This window comes from Chiloscyllium plagiosum, unplaced genomic scaffold (assembly GCF_037043375.1).
Source record: "Chiloscyllium plagiosum isolate Xiang-an unplaced genomic scaffold, Cpla_swu_hap1 HiC_scaffold_45, whole genome shotgun sequence".
In the NCBI taxonomy this organism is placed as follows: Eukaryota; Metazoa; Chordata; class Chondrichthyes; order Orectolobiformes; family Hemiscylliidae; genus Chiloscyllium; species Chiloscyllium plagiosum.
Genome location: NW_028270183.1, coordinates 82,646,601 through 82,664,512, shown reverse-complemented (window position 1 = coordinate 82,664,512; position 17,912 = coordinate 82,646,601). Strand labels below are relative to the sequence as shown.

The 17,912-nt window shown below is 46.1% G+C and overlaps 1 pseudogene; it reads right to left on the bottom strand.

Annotated features, from left to right (window-relative positions):
• Positions 1-13,724: 13,724 nt before the first annotated feature.
• Positions 13,725-17,912, bottom strand: part of LOC148136774 (putative G protein-coupled receptor 139) — a 34,506-nt pseudogene continuing 30,318 nt past the window's right edge.

Sequence of the window (17,912 nt, the reverse complement as noted above, 5' to 3'; positions counted from 1 at the left end):
AATGGCAAGCGACCTTGATCAGATTTATTTCGAAAAGAGCGAATGACAAGTAAAATAAAGAGGATAAATGACAAGAAATAGAAACCACTTGTAGCTGAAGAAAGTTTGTATACGGTTCTGAGTTTCAGCTAAAGCTAAAACGTACCTAAACAATAAGCGCTATTCTGATGAATCTGGAAGAATTTTCTGAGATGCCCATCAGACTAATTTAGATGTGACTGCATTTAGGAATATGAGATCTAGTCATAGAGATAGGGTGGTAAGAATGGCAAGATGTGGGAATCTTTGATGACAAGAGACATTGCGAGCACAGACAAAAAGAAAAATGAGGCACATATTGGAATGTGAATTCAAGACACTCAGAGAACTCTACAACCATAACACACAGGAAAAATGTAAAGAAAAGATTGGGAGTGCTAAAAAGGAAATGACTTTGCGAAACAGTATGGAGGGAAATCCCAAACTAGTTTATCGGGTTTCAGATATTAGCCAGTGAAAAGAGTAGGCCCACTCAAGGACAATGGGGAGAATTAATTGCGGAGCTGGTGAAAGTGGGTGAATCCTTCAGCAATACTTTGTATTGGTATTCACAAAGGAGAAGGACGTCGTGGCTCGTGAGCCTAGAGAAGGATCTGTTGATAATCCACGTCATTTCTTTATTAAAAAATGGAGGATGTGCTGGTTGTTCTGAAAAGCGTTAATATCGACAAGTCTCAAGGATATAATGGGATCAATCCCAGAATTCTGAGAGAAGCAAGGGAGTAAATTGATGGGGAGTTACCAGTGGAGTTCCGCAGGGATCAGTTCTGGGTCCTCTGCTGTTTGTAATTTTTATTAATGACTTGGATGAGGGAGTCGAAGGGTGGGTCAGAAAATTTGCAGACGATACGAAGATTGGTGGAGTTGTGGATAGTGAGGTGGGCTGTTGTCGGCTGCAAAGGGACTTAGATATGATGCAGAGCTGGGTTGAGGAGTGGCAGATGGAGTTCAACACTGTCAAGTGTGAGGTTGTCCAGTTTGGAAGGACAAATAAGAATGCAGAATACAGAGTTAACGGTGGGTTCTTAGTAAGGTGGAGGAGCAGAGGGATCTTGGGGTTCAATGTTCATAGCTGTTTGAAAGTTACCACTCAGGTGCATCGAGCTTGTAAGAAGGCCTATGGTGTATTCGCGTTCATTAACAGAGGGATTGAATTCAAGAGTCGTGAGGTGATGTTGCAGCTGTACAGGACCTTGGTAAGGCCACATTTGGAGTACTGTGTGCAGTTCTGGTCGCCTCATTTTAGCAAAGATGTGGAAGTTTTGGAGAGTGTGCAGAGGAGATTTACCAGGATATTACCTGGAATGGAGAATAGGTTGTAAGAGGATAGGTTGAGAGTGCTAGGCCTTTTCTCATTGGAACGGCGAAGGATGAGGGGTGACTTGATAGAGGTTTATAAGATGATCAGGGCAATAGATAGAGTAGACAGTCAGAGACTTTTTCCCCGGGTACAACAGGGTGTTACAAGGGGACATAAATTTAAGGTGAAGGGCTGAAGGTATGGGGGGATGTCAGGGGTGGGTTCTTTACCCAGAGAGTGGTGGGGGCATGGAATGCTCTGCCTGTGGGAGTGGCAGAGTCAGAATCATTGGTGACCTTAAAGCGGCAATCGGACAGGTACATAGATAGGTGCTTAAGCTAGGACTAATGTTCGCCACAACATCGTGGGCCGAAGTGCCTGTTCTGTGCGGTATTATTGTATGTTCAATGGTCTTTTCTTGCAATTAAGGCTGTACTTTCCCTTAAAATGATATAAATAATGTGTAATTTTCGAATGTAATTTCGTCATTTCTTCACGGATCACAGAAGATTTTAACATATGTATTTCTGGACAATTCAGCGCCAGGCTGTCTTAACTTATTAAACTGGTAACCTTGCTTTAAACAGACTATACTCCTCGTGATCCTTTTGACCGATCCCGAGACCGAGGAGACTCGGCAAGAAGGTCTAGATCTTCGCATGTACTTGAATAAAGTCCATTCTGAATGCGTTTCTATTATTCAAATATCGTTCAAATGTTGTAACTGGACTCACATCAATCATTTTCTCAGGATTTTCATTTCACACACGAACTACTCACTGTGTAAAACACTTATCCCGGTGTCATTTTAAATCTTCCTCCTCTCACCTTAAACATACACCGTCGAACTTTGAAATCCATCCTCCAACGTAAAAGGCGCCTGTAGTTTTAATGATTTTAAAAACCTCTTTAAGTTTCCCCTCAACCTCCTTCACTCCAATGTAGAAAGTCGCAGCCTTGTTAGCCTCTTCTTTTAACTCTAAACTTCTATTCCTAACACCATTCTATGAAACATTTGCTTTTCTGTCTCTTGCTTATTAATATCTTGAACATTACAGGACAGGGCACTACTATAGATGATGCCTCAGTGGAGATCAGATCCAGAATAAATATCCAAGTTTATACTTCCAAAGACCTCCAGCACTTCCATTTTTGGAAAGTAAACTATTCACACAATACCAATATTTTCGCAAGTTCTCCACTCTCTATTTGTTCTCACCGTAATAACTTAATCGTGACATTCATTTACTATCTCGCCCACCTCCTGCAGCTCAAAAGAAAAGTTGACTTCTTCCACTTGAAACCGGCCCTATTTGTTGTCTTGCTCTTAATATGCGTTTAGATATGTTTGGATGGTCCTAACAAGTATTTGCCAAGGCTATCTCATATACCCTCGTTGGCTGTGTGACCGCATTGTTCGGAATGCTACTGCACACTTTGTCCTGTTCACGAGATTCATTCGAACGCAGTTTTTTATATATCTAATGATTCTCGTTTATTCTAACATGACAAGCCTATCATTACTGTGATCAATCTTATTCTCATAGAAACCCTAAAATGTCGGATCAGGCCATTCGTTCCAACAAGTCCACAGTGAACCTCGGAAGGGCATCGCAGAAATTCCTCACTCTACCCTGTAACTCTGTGTTTTATTTTGTTCAACCACCTAACTTAGCCATTCATAGACGCTATGGATACTTTAGCATGGCTAATCCACATAACAGCACACCTTTGGGCTGTGGGAGGAAACCCAAGCAGAACCAGGGAAAATGTGCAATAACCCCACAGCGAGTCATCAGAGGCTGGAATTGAACCTAAGTGCTTGACGGTGTGAGATAGCAGTGTTAACCACTGAGCAGCCGATTGTAACCCTCCGATGGATTACTCCAACACATTTTTCGTTAGTCACGTTGCTCAACATAACTCAAATATTCCAATTGTAGTTAAACTCTTATAGTGTCAGCAGGACATCTCAACTGTTGTTTCCTGGATCTCTTGAAATAATGGCCAACATTGTGTTTGCCTTCCTAACCACCAACTGTACCAGCATGCTTGCCCGAATAGAATCCTCAACTCGATCTCCCAAAACCATTTGCACTCACATTTCTAAAGCCTTTCCTTCTTCAAAAATAGTCTATGTCTCCATTCTTCCGACCAAACTGTATGAGTTCACACTTTCCTCAGGCCACTTCTTTTTCCAGCCTATTCGAGTCATTGTTCAGTCTTCCCGCTTCCTCAGAACGACCAGTTCCTCCATCCGTCATTGTATGGTCTGCAAACGTAACAATAACAACGTCTAATTCCTTTGAACAATCTTTCATGCATAACGTGAACAGTTGTGGTACCAACACTGACGCCTGCTGAACTCCACTTTTTTCGGCCTACCAGCCTTGAAAACACACCTTTATCCAGCTCTCTCTCCTCTGCCAGTCATCCAAAGCTCAATCCCTGGTGTACCTTACTCATAACACGATGGCTCTCATTTAACAGCTTTCCATGCTGCACCTTTCCAAATTCCGTCTGTTAATCCAAAAAGATGATATCCACCGGCTCTCCTTTGTCTAACTTGCTCATAATCACCTCAAAGAATTCAAACATATTTGACTGATATTATGTATCCTTACCGAAGCTGTGCTGACACTTCAAATACTCGGTAATCACATCTTCGCAATGATCTGCCACATTCTGTTTCAGAAAAGCTCATTTATTTAACTTTTTTTAAGTTATTAAAGCTTTGATTTCAGCCCTCAAAGTGAGGAATAGCAAATTTCAAACCCTGCTGAGATATATGAACTCTTTGCTTTCTCAGCAGGTCAATCAGTGAATGGTTTCCGTTCTTACACGGAGCAAATTTAAGGTCTGTACCCCAGTCGAAGATCTCTGCTGTCTCAGCAGTTCGAAAAGTGAGATAACTGTTTTTTCTCACGTGGAGCAGGTGAATGCTTTCTCTGTAGTGTCAACTTGCTGGTATACTGAGAGTTGCGATGACCACCCGAATCCAGTCCCACAATGAAATCATCTAAGAGTTCTCTCAGCATGCGAACATGTTGATGATGAAACAGTTCCCACGATCTTTTGCATTGATTCCCCGCTGTCTGAGCATTTACAAGACCTCTCCTCAGTGTGAATACGTTGATGACAATTCACTATCCAGGAACTTATGCAGCACATCATGCAGTCTGCGCAATATAAAATATATCTCTACAGTGTGAACTTGCTGGGTTCTCAACAGGTTGGATGACCAAGTGAATGACGTCCCCCGAGTAGAAACACTATTACTCTCACTGCCCAGCACACTATCCTAACACCACTCTGCCTCCTTCATACACTCCCATGCGCACACCTTTCTTCCACAAACCGTTTCACTTACCTGTATGCACATTCCCACACCATCATGCGGAGTCCCCCACACAGTCCTCCAATGGCATTCTCACTCCCGCGCACACTCCCCTAACATCATACTCACTCACACATAAACATCCCCCTATGGCAGACACTTCCCAGCACACTGCCTAACCGTGACACAAAAGTTCATTGCTATGCTTGATCTGCCACACACTGCTTCACCGTTAAGCTTCCTTCCTGTTCACTTTCCCACAGTCGTGCACACTGCCACACGCAGTCACGCTCGCAACACACCATGCACACTCTCCTGCTCACTCTCTGTCACGCTCACTCCATCGCACTCACAGTCACTCTCACACTCACAACCTTCACACACCCGCAAGATTCTGCTGTAATCTTATGTAACACTCCTCACTGTCCACTGCACCTCCAAAATTCACATTGCCCCATGCGCACCCCAAGAATCATGCTGACTCCCTACTCACATCCCTACTGTCACACTCACTGCCCTGTTCACTCCCCCACAATCACACCAACTCCCCCATTCACTGTCAACCAAATTCACACTCGCCTGCTTACCCAGACAGATTACACACAAACACACTCTCACACACACTCACACAATCCAGTTGACTCCACCGCGCAGGAGACAGCTATCAGGCTCATTCCCCTGCACATTCCCTCAGACTTCGGCGCAGAAGCCTGCACCCTCTTCAACTGTCAAGCTCACCCTGCCGCACAACACTGCACGGGCATGCGCAGTACCCGCACACTCTACGCCATCATGGCCAAGGACGGTATCACATACCCAGTGTTCCACTCACTCTCCGGAGTCTCCCACAAAATTGCACTCAGTTGACAGCACACTACCATACTGTCGGGCTCACTCACCTGCACACAATCGCACACACTTCGCCACCATCCCGCTTACTCGCCCGCTCACTCCCGCAATGTGGCACTCACTCACCCAAAAAAACCCACATGGTTACGCTCACTCTCCCTCACAGTCCACCATTGTCCCACTCAGTGTGCTGTGCAGTCCCCCACTGTCACGTTCGCTTCCTTACACACTGCTATGCGCATTCCCCCAGGCTCACTATCACTCACATCCCTCTCAGACTCTCTCACTGTCCGGCACGCACCCCGCACACTTCCTAACATCTAACCTCACTCAATTGCACACTTCTTCGCCAAAATGCTCACTTATTGCACACTCCAACACAGTCACACTCACTCCTCGGCGCATGTCCCCACCAATACGTTCACATCCTCCCACACATCTGCCCACCGTTATTCTCACTACATGCATTCTGTCCCAGAGCACGCACTGTGCCCCGCACACTTGCCTCACCATCACTCTCAAACTACAATCACAACACAGCAAACTTCCCCCAAACTCACGCTCTTCGCCCGCACACAACCCTGTTCACTCTCCCACATAATGCTTAATGCACCACATACTCAACTGCTATCCCACGCCATCTCCTGCGCACTCCACAATTTTCAAACACTCTCCCTCATACACAACGCACCACCATGCTTACTCCCACACACAATCCAACACCATAGTGATCGTTGTCCTGCGCTATCCCCACCATCATGCTCACACGCTCGCACACACCACCACCGTCACATTTACCATCGTGGGTACTAACTCCATTGTCACGCTCAATCCCCCTCACAACTCACTACTATTTCACGGACTCTGTCACACATTTCACCAGCTTCACTCTCCTTCCCTCACACGCTAATCTGCACATTCCTTCCATCTCCCTCTCTCCCACACAAGCTCTTCAGTGCACTCTATGACTCTATGACTATGGCAGTCCCTCACATACTCCCCCACCATCATGTTTTCCAACCCACACACTCTCACATCAACACACTCTATTTCCACACATAATCCGTCCTCATGCTCACTTCCTCATACATTCGGAAGCCATTAATATTAATCGAGTCACTCTCATTCAACATTACGTTCAAACCTCAGCACACTCCACCACCACCACAATAATGCCACCTGCACATGCCTACACCTTCATTGCCATCACATGCATACACCCACACTGTTTTACTCAATACCCGCACACTCACACTATCACACTCACTCATCCGCACACAATCCCACAGTCATGTTCACTTGCCGAGACACTCCCCGTGATTGTACTCAGTCCGCAACTTTCTACATTACCCATGCACAGTGTGTTTCTCTCTCATCAACCATCGCAGACACTCCGCTGCCTACTCCACCACCATTATGCACACTCCACAAAGAGACTTAGACACCAGGTTCATATCCCCGCTCATTCATCCATAATCGTGCACGCTCATAACTCATTCCACGACGAGCTCACTGACTTCACGCCCACACCCCTATGTCATGCTCACTCCACCGCACAGTTGCCCACCGTCACATTCTCTCCTCTGCCCTCACCACCAGCATCCCGCTCACTGTACCGCACACTCTCCCACCACCATGCTATCTCTGTTACACACTCCCACACCGTTATGCTCTCGCTCCTACACAAACGTCTACCAACAACCTCATTGCCCCGCACACCCTTCCGCTTTAACGCACAATCCCCACACACTCCCACAAATGTCTGCTCATTGACCCTCATAACCAGCCACCATGGTCTACCCTACTGTGCATACAACGGCACACAATCACCCATCGTCACGGGCACTCTCCCAGACACTCTCAAAGTGACACACTCAATCCCACCATCACACTTACTCCCCATTTACTTCACCACAGTCACGCTCACCCCGCCGCACATTCCCTGACCGTCATGCCCCCCACAACTTGCACACTGTTACACTAACTCCACTACACACTCTTACCACGAGTCACTACGCTGCACATTACCCAATTGTCAAAGGCGCTCCCACGCCATTATGCCCACGCCCTCACACACACACCGCATCTATTTGTATTTGTTGTCAGCATTATCACCTGGAAAAGTACAATGATTTGTCGTATCGCATTCTGTGATACCAGCTACGAGAACAAATTAGGTTAAGGTACATAAGGAGGTGGTCTTCACGATTCATGAAAGTGTGAAAGTTGATAAGTCCCTTGGGCCAGATGGGATTTACCTAGAATTCTCTGGGAACCGAGGTCGGGTTGTGCGGGGAGGGGCGGTGATTGTGGAGCGGTTGGGTTTGTTCTTTTAGTCGTCCTTGTCTTCAGGAATAGTGGCAGAAGACTGGAGGTGAGCAAATGGTGATCATTTGTTCAAGAAGGAGAGTAGAGACAATGCTGGTAATTGTAGACCAGTGGGCATTTTGTTCAGTTCTGGGTAATGCGTCGGAAAAGGTTAAAAAAAATAGGATTCAAATCCTCGGGAAGGAATAGGAATGATTAGTGACAGGGAACACTGTTTTGTCAAAGTTATCTTCTGCCTCAAAAACCTTATTCAGATCTTTGAGAAGGTGAGCAAACAGTTGGATGAGGGTAAATCGGTTGTCGTGATGCATATGGATTTCAGTAAGACGTTTGATAAGGTTCCCCACTGTATGCTATTGCGCAGAATTCGGAGTTATCAGATTCAGGGCGACTCGGCCGTGAAAATCAGATATTGGTACGCTGACAGAAGATAGAGAACGGTGGTTGATGGGAAATGTTCATCCTGGCGTTAGTTCCGAGTGGATCTGTGTTGGGTTTACTGCTGTTTGTCTTTTTTATACTTTGCCTGGAAGAGGGCGGAGAAAGATGGGTGAGTAAAATTGCGGATGACAATGAGGTCGCAAAGTTATGGATAGTGCTGAAGGCTGTTTTAAGTCAGAGGGGGACATAGATAAAGTGCAGAGTTGGGCTGAGAGGTGGTAATTACGAAAAGTGTGAAATAGTTCACTTTGTAAGGAGTTACAAGAATGCAGAACACAAGGCTAATGGTAACATTCCTGGTATTGTAGACGAGCAGAGATCTCGGTATCCATGTACATAGATTCCTGCAAGTTTCAACCACGGTTGATAACTTTATTGTGAAGCCACAAGGTGTGTTAGCTTTTATGAGGAGAGGGATTGAGTTTCAGAGAATGAGGTCATGCAGAGTTATGGATAACAGCTATAGAAAACTCTGGTGCAGCTGCAGTTGTAGTATTGTGGAAAGTTCTTGTCAACGCATTATGGGAATGATGTGGAAGCTTTGGAAAGGGTTCAGAGTACATTTACTGGGATATTGCCTGCTAAGGAGGGAAGGTCAGATGTGGAAGGCATGAGGGACTTGAGGCTGTTTTCGGTAGGGTAAAGGAAGTTGAGAGGTGACTTAAGTGAGACATGTAAGATAATGCAAATGTTAAGTATGATGGGCAGTGAGAGCCTTTTTCCTCCGATGGTAATAGCTTGCACGACGGTACAATGCTTTAAACTGAGGGGTGATTGATAGAGCACAGATCTCAGAGGGCAATCCTTAATTTAGAGAATAGTAGGGGCGAGAAACAGCCTGCCTGCAACAGTAGTAGATTCGCCAAATTTAAGGACACTTAAATGCTCATTGGATAAACATATGGATTAACATGGAGTAGTGTCGTTTTATAGATTTCAGATTAGTTTCCCATTTCGAGCAACCAAATAATCTGTCCTCTCCTGTGTTGTTCTATGGTCTCTCACACTCACTCAGCCACACAGTAACATCCCATCAAACGTAATCCCCTGTACACTCCCAAACCTAAAGTCTCAAACACCTGCATACTCCCTCACTGTCACACGTATTCGCCCAAACATTATGACACCACCACACTCACTTCCCTGCACTCTTTACCAGCATCACGTTCATTCCCCTGCACGCTCTCATCCAGTTTTTTCACTTCCCTGTGCACACTCCACTGTCACATTCTCTCCCACATTCAATCCGCTGCAGATTCCACTGCCATCACATTGACTCCGCAGTACACTCACGTCACATCAGGTTCATGCACAGTCGCCATACATTCCCCCACAGTCACTGCCACTCAAACGCACACTCTGCCACCATCACACTCACTTTCTCTGCATTCTCCCCCACTTTCGTACTACACACTACACCACAATCATGCTCACTCTTCCACACACCTGCACACTGAAATCACCCATTGTGATGGTTCTCAACCATTGTGAAGCTCATATTCCTGCACACTTCATCGCTGTCACTGTCGCTCTCACTCCAGTGAATACTGCCCAAGTATCACGTTCATTCTCCCAGAGAAATCCACACCCTCATGCTCAGTCCCTCACATACTCCCTCTCTGTCACACACACTCTCACACATAGTACCCCACCATCGCAATCACTCTCCATGCATATCCCCCACTATCACTTTCACTCACCCCCGTTCATCCGAATGTCGCGCCTCCTCCACTGCACACTCTGCTAACGTCAGAGACTCTCCTGCGCACAATTCTACATGGTCATGCACACTTGTTATACACTCCGCCACCCTCATCCCTCATTCCCCCGCACATTCCCCGATTGTAATGTCACTCTCGCTGCACACGAAGCCACCGACACACTTTTGCTGTGCACAGGACGACACGGTTTCGCTCACTCCCCAGCACGGACGCCCTACTTCATGCTAACTAACCTGGACACTCTCCCACCATCACACTCACTTCCCCACAAACTTGCATACCAACAAACACCCTTAACGTCATGCTGACTCCCCTAAATATTACCACATCATCATTCTTACTCCCCATACTTTCATTCACCGTGACGTTCACTCACGCACAAACTCTCCCACTGTTTTGATCATTTAACTGAACACTTACCCATAGTCACACTCACTCCCCCGCAAACTACCCCACAGCCTCACTTACTTCTGTGCATGCTGTCTCTCCATCACTTTCATTCCTCCACCCACGCCTTGAGCTTCACACTCACTGTCTCAGCACACTACCCACCATCAATCTCACTCCATCACTGACTCCCTTACCACCATGCTTACTGCTTAGCATATTCTGCCACCGTAATGCTCACTCCCTCGCTCACTACCCCATGAACATGTACACTCCCTCGGTTTCCCCATGACCATCACACACATTCCCCTTCTACCTCTCCCAAAGTCATGGTCACGGCTCTGCTCACTTCCACTTGATCATGCATACCCCCACTAACTTCCCCACCATCATGCACAATCCCCGGCAAACTCACCGACCTTCAGGCATGCTCCTGTGCTCAATCTCCCCAGTACACTCGTTCTCTCATTCACATCCATACCGTCAATATAAATATTCCTCATACTCTTCCACGATTACACTCATTCACTCATTATCACGCACACTCCCCTTCCCTGCACATCTGTTCCATCACACTCAGTCTCTGGCTCACGGCCCGAACATCATCCTGACTCCCACACATAATTCTGCGCCTTCAGGTTCACTCCTCTGCACACTTTCACACTGTTTTGCACAGATCCCATTTTTTTCATGCGCCACTACCGCCACTACCAATTGCCCACAGATTTCCCCACCGATATGCTGACTCACCATAACACTAGTCCTCCATCACGCTCACCAATCTCACATTCCCGCACCGTCACACTCACTCTCCGTGGATACTCCACTCCCAGATATTCAGAACCGCACTCACACCCACCATCAAACTCATTGTCCTCCACTTACCCCACTGTCAAGCTCATGCTGCTGCACTCGTCGCTCCCATCTCGTTCACCCTCCGTGCACACAACCACCCATCAGGCTTAATCCCCTGCTTACTTGCACACCGTCATGTCCACTCGTTGTTCGCTCCATCAGTGTCACTCTCATTACATGCAGACTCCACCATCATCGCACTCACTCTCCCTGCAAACTAACCCACTGTCACACTCAGTCCCCTCACACTACTCCACTGTCACACTCACTTCTTCACACAGCTCCCCACTGTCGAACACACTCCCCAGCACAAGACCCCACCATCGCTCACACTCCACGGAACACACCTGAACCACATGTGCACTCCCTCACACATTTCCATACCATCAAACGCACTCTCTTGTACAATCTCACATCGTCATTCGCACTCGCCCATACTCTACTCCAACGTCAGGTACACTCCTCTGCACACTCCTGCACTGTCACGTTCACATCTCAGCACACTCGGTCATCATCACGCTCACTGGCCCAAACAATCCAACAACATCTCAGTCACTCACACGCAGACACTTCTACCATCCTAATGTCAGAACTGTATTTTTCACTCCTATGTGCATTCCCAGATCGTCATAAACACTTCCCCGCACAGACACCTACCTTTATGCTCAGTCCCCTGCACATTCGCTCCATGTAACGGTCCCAAAACCCCACTGTCACACTAACTAACCAGCACCGACGTCCACTGCCACGCCCACACCCCTACACATTCACCTACCCTCACACCAACACTCATTGTACAATACATCACCACACTCTCATTCAGCTGCAGACTACCCTCTGTCCCGTAACTCCAGTGCACACTCCCTCAGCATCATGCGAGCTGCTCTGCACTCTCCCCCACTGTCGTACTCAGTTCTACCCTCAAAGTTCCCACATTCAGACATACTTCGCCAGTCAATACTCCACCATCATGCTCATTGCTCTGCACACTCTCACAGGGTCACGCTCACTCCCTCGCTCACCACCCCTTAATCAAGCGCACACCACCGCTCACTTACCCACCGTTATGCTCACTGATCTGCATACTCACTCACGTTCAGCACACTTATGGACTTTCTCCCAAACCGTCACACTCATTCCCGGGCACATCCACACCATTATGCAAATACACCCATTCAATCTCCCATCATCATGCTGACTCCTCTGCTCTCTCCAACAATGTTACACTCACTTCCCTGCTCATTTCCCTTCGATCACACACACTCCACTCTCACTTCCCCACCACCACGCTGACTCACCCACAGACTACTGCAGTGTCAGTCTCTCTCCCGGGGCACTACTCCATTCTCAGGCTCACTTCTCCACAAACTCTGTCACTTTGTGCACACTCCCCTTCCGCCATACACACTCAGCCTCACACTTCTCCAGCGTCACTCTCACCTCCACATCTACTACTCCACCGTCAGACACACCATCCCACTCACTGCCCCTCTGTCAAGATCACTTTCCCCCACACTCACTAACCTGAGCACTGGCCTGTAAACCCCTCCTCAGCGAATCCTCTAGAAATGGTCTCCGTCCCCATCCGCACACAATCCCCTGTTGTTCCAATCCCACTGTTACATCCTGGCCACAGCGTGGTGCCATTCGTACATTTGCACCTGAGTAACGTTCAATGTTCTCACACCAACTGTGTCCCCGTGAACGCATTGGACCCAATCCGCAGCTTTTTACCGAAGCAACGGACTGATACTCCACAACATTCCCTCTGTTACTCTGTCAACGACCAATAATGCACAGCACCACCAAACCCTGTCTCTGTTTCCTTACAACGGAAGATGAGAGAGGATTCGAAGAAGGTAGGTTTAGAAAGAGGGATATTAAGAGACAGAGAGTGCAAGACCGAAAGAGACTGTGAACGAGAATGGCGAATGGGCAGAAAAACTGAGTTTGTTAACGGAAATAGCAGAGAGAAATATATATATATAGAGGGACAGTGTGAGCGCTGGAAGGAGATATGGATAGAAACCGACAAAGCGAATGAGTTGAATTCTGCCGAAGGCAAGATCGCACTGAGTGACCCAGAGGTAAAAGTAGAGATGGAGTGACTTAAATTAATCACCTGAGATCAGCTCCGTTACTCTTACATTCCCTGAGGTCCAGGACTTGGTGCTGAGTCAGTCTCTCTCCAGCTCAGCTTCTTCAACACAAGCAGAAATAACAATATAGCTCACTCTGCTGCTTGGAACTTCTTAATAAACACGTTTATGGTTAAAATTTGAAGTGATCCATGCAGATATTGGGATGCTTCATTGCTTACTGTCCCCTGAATTGTGAGAAGCTTTGAAATGTGTCCCTATAATTCCCTGTGGGATAAGATTTGACAAAACAGCACGATCCTCAATCGGTTATCACGGTGACAGTTTTTTTTTTGTTGTTGAAACAATGAACTGAATCGAGAAAGACCTTAAGGTATTGATTTTTGAGGGAATGTAATTGATTTTTGAATTTGGGCAAAGGGATATTTCAACACATTCTTCAGCTGATTTCTGAACTTTTTCTGGGTTACAGAATAAATCACGGTGTTTGTGCAGCAACTGAGGAGCTGCAGTATGAAGCCCAATTCCGTCACAAAGCTATGTAGAAAAATAGCATTAAACCCAATAAGATGCATCCGGTACCATATAGAATACACCATTAACGTTGACCATAACAGGATGAAATTTGCCGAGATCACAAACAGTAAAATGACAGATTTTTGTCGATTTCTCATTTCTGTGTCACAATGAGCTTTCACATTGTTGTGAGCCCGGAGTCTCATGCGGGCTCTGCTGGTCACCAAAATGTGTCTGACGGTGAAAACATTGAGCATCAATATCAGGAGAAATGGGAGAGCCGGTGTTAGAATGTGGTGTAGGAACTCGATTGCAATCCAGACTCTGGAGTAACGAACTTTTTTTTTACATCACAAAACCAGTGGAAGTTCTCCAGCCAATACTTAGCTGTGAACATAAAGTACCAGAAAATGTTCTTTAAACTGCTCAACACTGTCACTGTTCCAAGGACCGCAGCCGCCGTTCCCTTACTGCAATATTTAGTTTTCAGCTTCTGGCAACAAATCGCTATAAATCGATCAAAGGTGAAACTGACAGTGAACCAAACAGAACAGTCAATGGCTGCATAAAGCAGGACAGCGCGGATATTACACACGGGGATGTAATCCATGAAATAAAACTGTTTGTAATAAACAACAGGAATGTGTCTTAATATCAAGTCGAGGATAATGACCAGTAGATCTGCCACTGCCATGGCACCCAGGTAATGTCTGACATATGGAGACAATCCACAATCTTTAGAAAGAATGACGTAGATCGTCACTATGTTAACTGTGAGAATGGAAAACACACAAATTATATATCAGCCTGGAGCCAAATTATCCGTTTTTTTTTTGAGGACCCAGTGACACTTTCTAATGTGTCATTGCTTTTATAGACTTGGTCAACTAATTGGAGCTGAAATGATAAATTGCAAGGTCTGACTTAATGACAAAAGTATGACATAAAACGCAAGAAAACCTCCCTCACCAAGCACACGGAGACACAATAACAGATGCTTTCTCGAACATTCCCACACACTCATTCACCCGAGAGTTCAAATGTAGACGGTGACAACTTTGCAGTCCTGAAGGTTTCTCATCCAGTTTCTAAAGGACAAGCGCAGTTTGGAAATTTCTGTCTTTCAGTCTAAATTGTGATGGATGCTCTGTCATGTCGAAATGTCAACCTTGGGAAAATGTATTCACTTCATTAAATGCCCGAACTGGACCTGCTTCTACTTGCAAAAGGATATTGCCCCTCGGGATCGTATCTTTGGTTCAAATCACTGACATTCGACCGTTCATAAATACTGACAGTGCAAGAATATTCCTGGCAATGTCAGTCATAGGATGATTTATACAATGTTAGTGATAGAATTTTCCAGACAATGTCAATTATAGAATGCTCCGGGAAAATTATTTTTGGATTGTTTCAGAAAGTGTCGGTTGAAGAATGTTCTGAAGAATGTCAGAACCACAATTTTCTGGTGTATGTCAGTTGTAAAATTCTCCGGGGAAGAGAGACTAGATTAGAGTGGTGCTGGAAAAGCACAGTGGGCATGGCAGCATCCGAGGAGCAGTAAAATCGACATTTCTGGCAAAAATCCCTTCATCAGTAATAGAGGCAGGGTGCATGGAGAGTGGAGAAATAAATGGGGGGTATGGGAGTGGGGAGAAAGTTGCATGGAGTACAGTAGGTGAGTGGGGGTGGGGATGGAGGCGTTAGGTCAGAGAGGAGGGTGGGGGAAAGGTAGAAAAATTTACAATGGAAAAATGGGGATGGGGATGAATGTGATACTTCGGAGAGAATGGTGGAGTGGATAGGTGGAAAGGAAGATAGGCAAGTAGGACAGGTCATGAGGGCGGTGCTGAGCTGGATGGTTGAAGGGGGGTGAGGTGGGAGAAGGGGAAATGTGGAAACTGGTGAAATCAACATCGATGCCCTCAGGTTGAAGTGTCCCAAGGCGGAAGATGAGGCGTTCTTCCTCCAGGCTTTCGGTAGTGAGGGAGCGTCGGTGGAGCAGGCCCAGGAATTGCATGTCCTCAGCACAGTGGATGGGGCAGTTGAAATGTTGGGCCAGAGGGAGGTGGGGTTGATTGGTGCGGGTGTCCCGGAGATGTTCCCTACAGCTCTCTGCTAGGAGGCGTCCAGTCTCTCTAATGTAGAGGAGACCACTTTGGGAGCAACGGGTGCAATAATTGACATTGGTGGATGTGTTTTTAAAACTTGATAGATGTGGAAGGTTCTTTTGCGACCTTGGATGGAGGGGGGCGGGGGGAGGGATAGTGGGCGCAGGTTTTGCAATTCCTGCGGCGGCAGGGGAGGGTGCCAGGAAGGGGAGGGTGGGTTGTTTTGCGGGTGCGGACCTGACCAGTTTGTTACGGAGGGAATGCTCTTTGTGGAAAGTGGAAATAAATATATCACGGGTGTTAGGCTCCATTTGGAAGTGACAAAATGTCTTTGGATGATGTTGTTTATGCGAATGTTGGTAGGCTGGAAGGTGAGCACCGGGTGGCGGAGGGTGCGTTCTGTCCTTGATACGGTTGGAGGGATGGGGTTTGAGGGGGGACGTGCGGGATGTTGACTCAGTTGGCACATTGTTGCAATACTAATACAGCGAAGACAATATCTGGATCATTTCATGAAAGATCATTTTTTTACCATCCAACAGATGCCATCTCTTATTCCGACATCTCCCCCACCTCCTTTGACTTTTTGTATAACACTCAAAAATATGAAATGCTTCAGATGTTCAATTTCCAATGTCAGTCATCCTATAGTCAGTTCTCTCTAATGCCATTAAATCATATGAATTTCCCCTCAAAGTATGCAGTGAACTCCTTGATCTATTTTAAGGATATCATACACATTTTCATTGAAGACCATTCGTTCAACTGTTTAACCAAATATTCCTTGCTTCATTGTTGCCTTTATTCCTCATAATGACCAGTCACGAAAAAGGTTGAAGCTCTCATACTCACAGAATCAAAACTGATGGGAAATGTTTCATGAAGTACCATCACCTTCCCTGAGTATATCCTGTCCAACCGATAGGACAGACCACCTCTGGCTACATCGTGGTATGCATTCAGGTTCTGAATTACTTTGGAATTGCCGAACATTGATTCCAAAACTAGAGAAATCTCATGGTAACAGTTCTAGGAAATCTCCTGATGGTGGACATCCACTGTCCTCCACACAAGTCCCTGTCAATGCTGAAAGTAAATGAAGAAGCACTAGAGTGGCAATGACACCGGGCGTACTCTGGGTCTAGGACTTTAATGTTGATCACCAAGAGTGTCTATAAAAGCAAACCACTGACAGAGCAGGGAGAGGACTGATACACACAGCAGCCAGACTGTGGGAATTGATGGATGAACAAACATTCTCGCCAAACTACCTGTCACAGATGGATCTGCCCCAAACAATATCTGTAGTAGGAGCCAGCACATAGACCTCGTGTTGTGAATTTCTCAGTTTCGAATTGAAGATACCGCCCAATCTGTTGTCTGGCACTAACTCCTGTGAAGTTGGATATACTTCCAAAGGAGCGAGCAAATAGAAACTGGGCATCCAGCAGCTGCAAAATCAATGTCCTTGCCTCCATCGTAAAGTCAGTGCTGGGCTGTTCTCTGATGGTTCAAAAACGTTCGGCACTATTCACACCTACACCGACACTGAAGCAGACCATTCAGCCCATCAAGAGTTCCAAACAGCAAAAGAATCACGACATTCAGCCATTCCAAACTGTTACTCAGCTATTGGAACAGAGCGGTTAATCTCTCATGCCTGTCACATGGGAAGTGTTAAGAAATGTTTAGACTTTCAAATCTGAACAAAGGTGGACTGGTTACAGAATCGGAAGACTCAATAAAATTGATAAATTAGTCTCTGAGTTTAACAGACATTAACAACTGCAGTGACACAGTAATCAGTGCTGAGTCCACAACTATTTGCAAATATTCCCAATGGTTTAATAAATGGAAGAAATTCATTCTCATTAAATTCATCAGTGATGCTCATATAGTCAGGAAACGAAGTTGTCACAGGACGCGGAG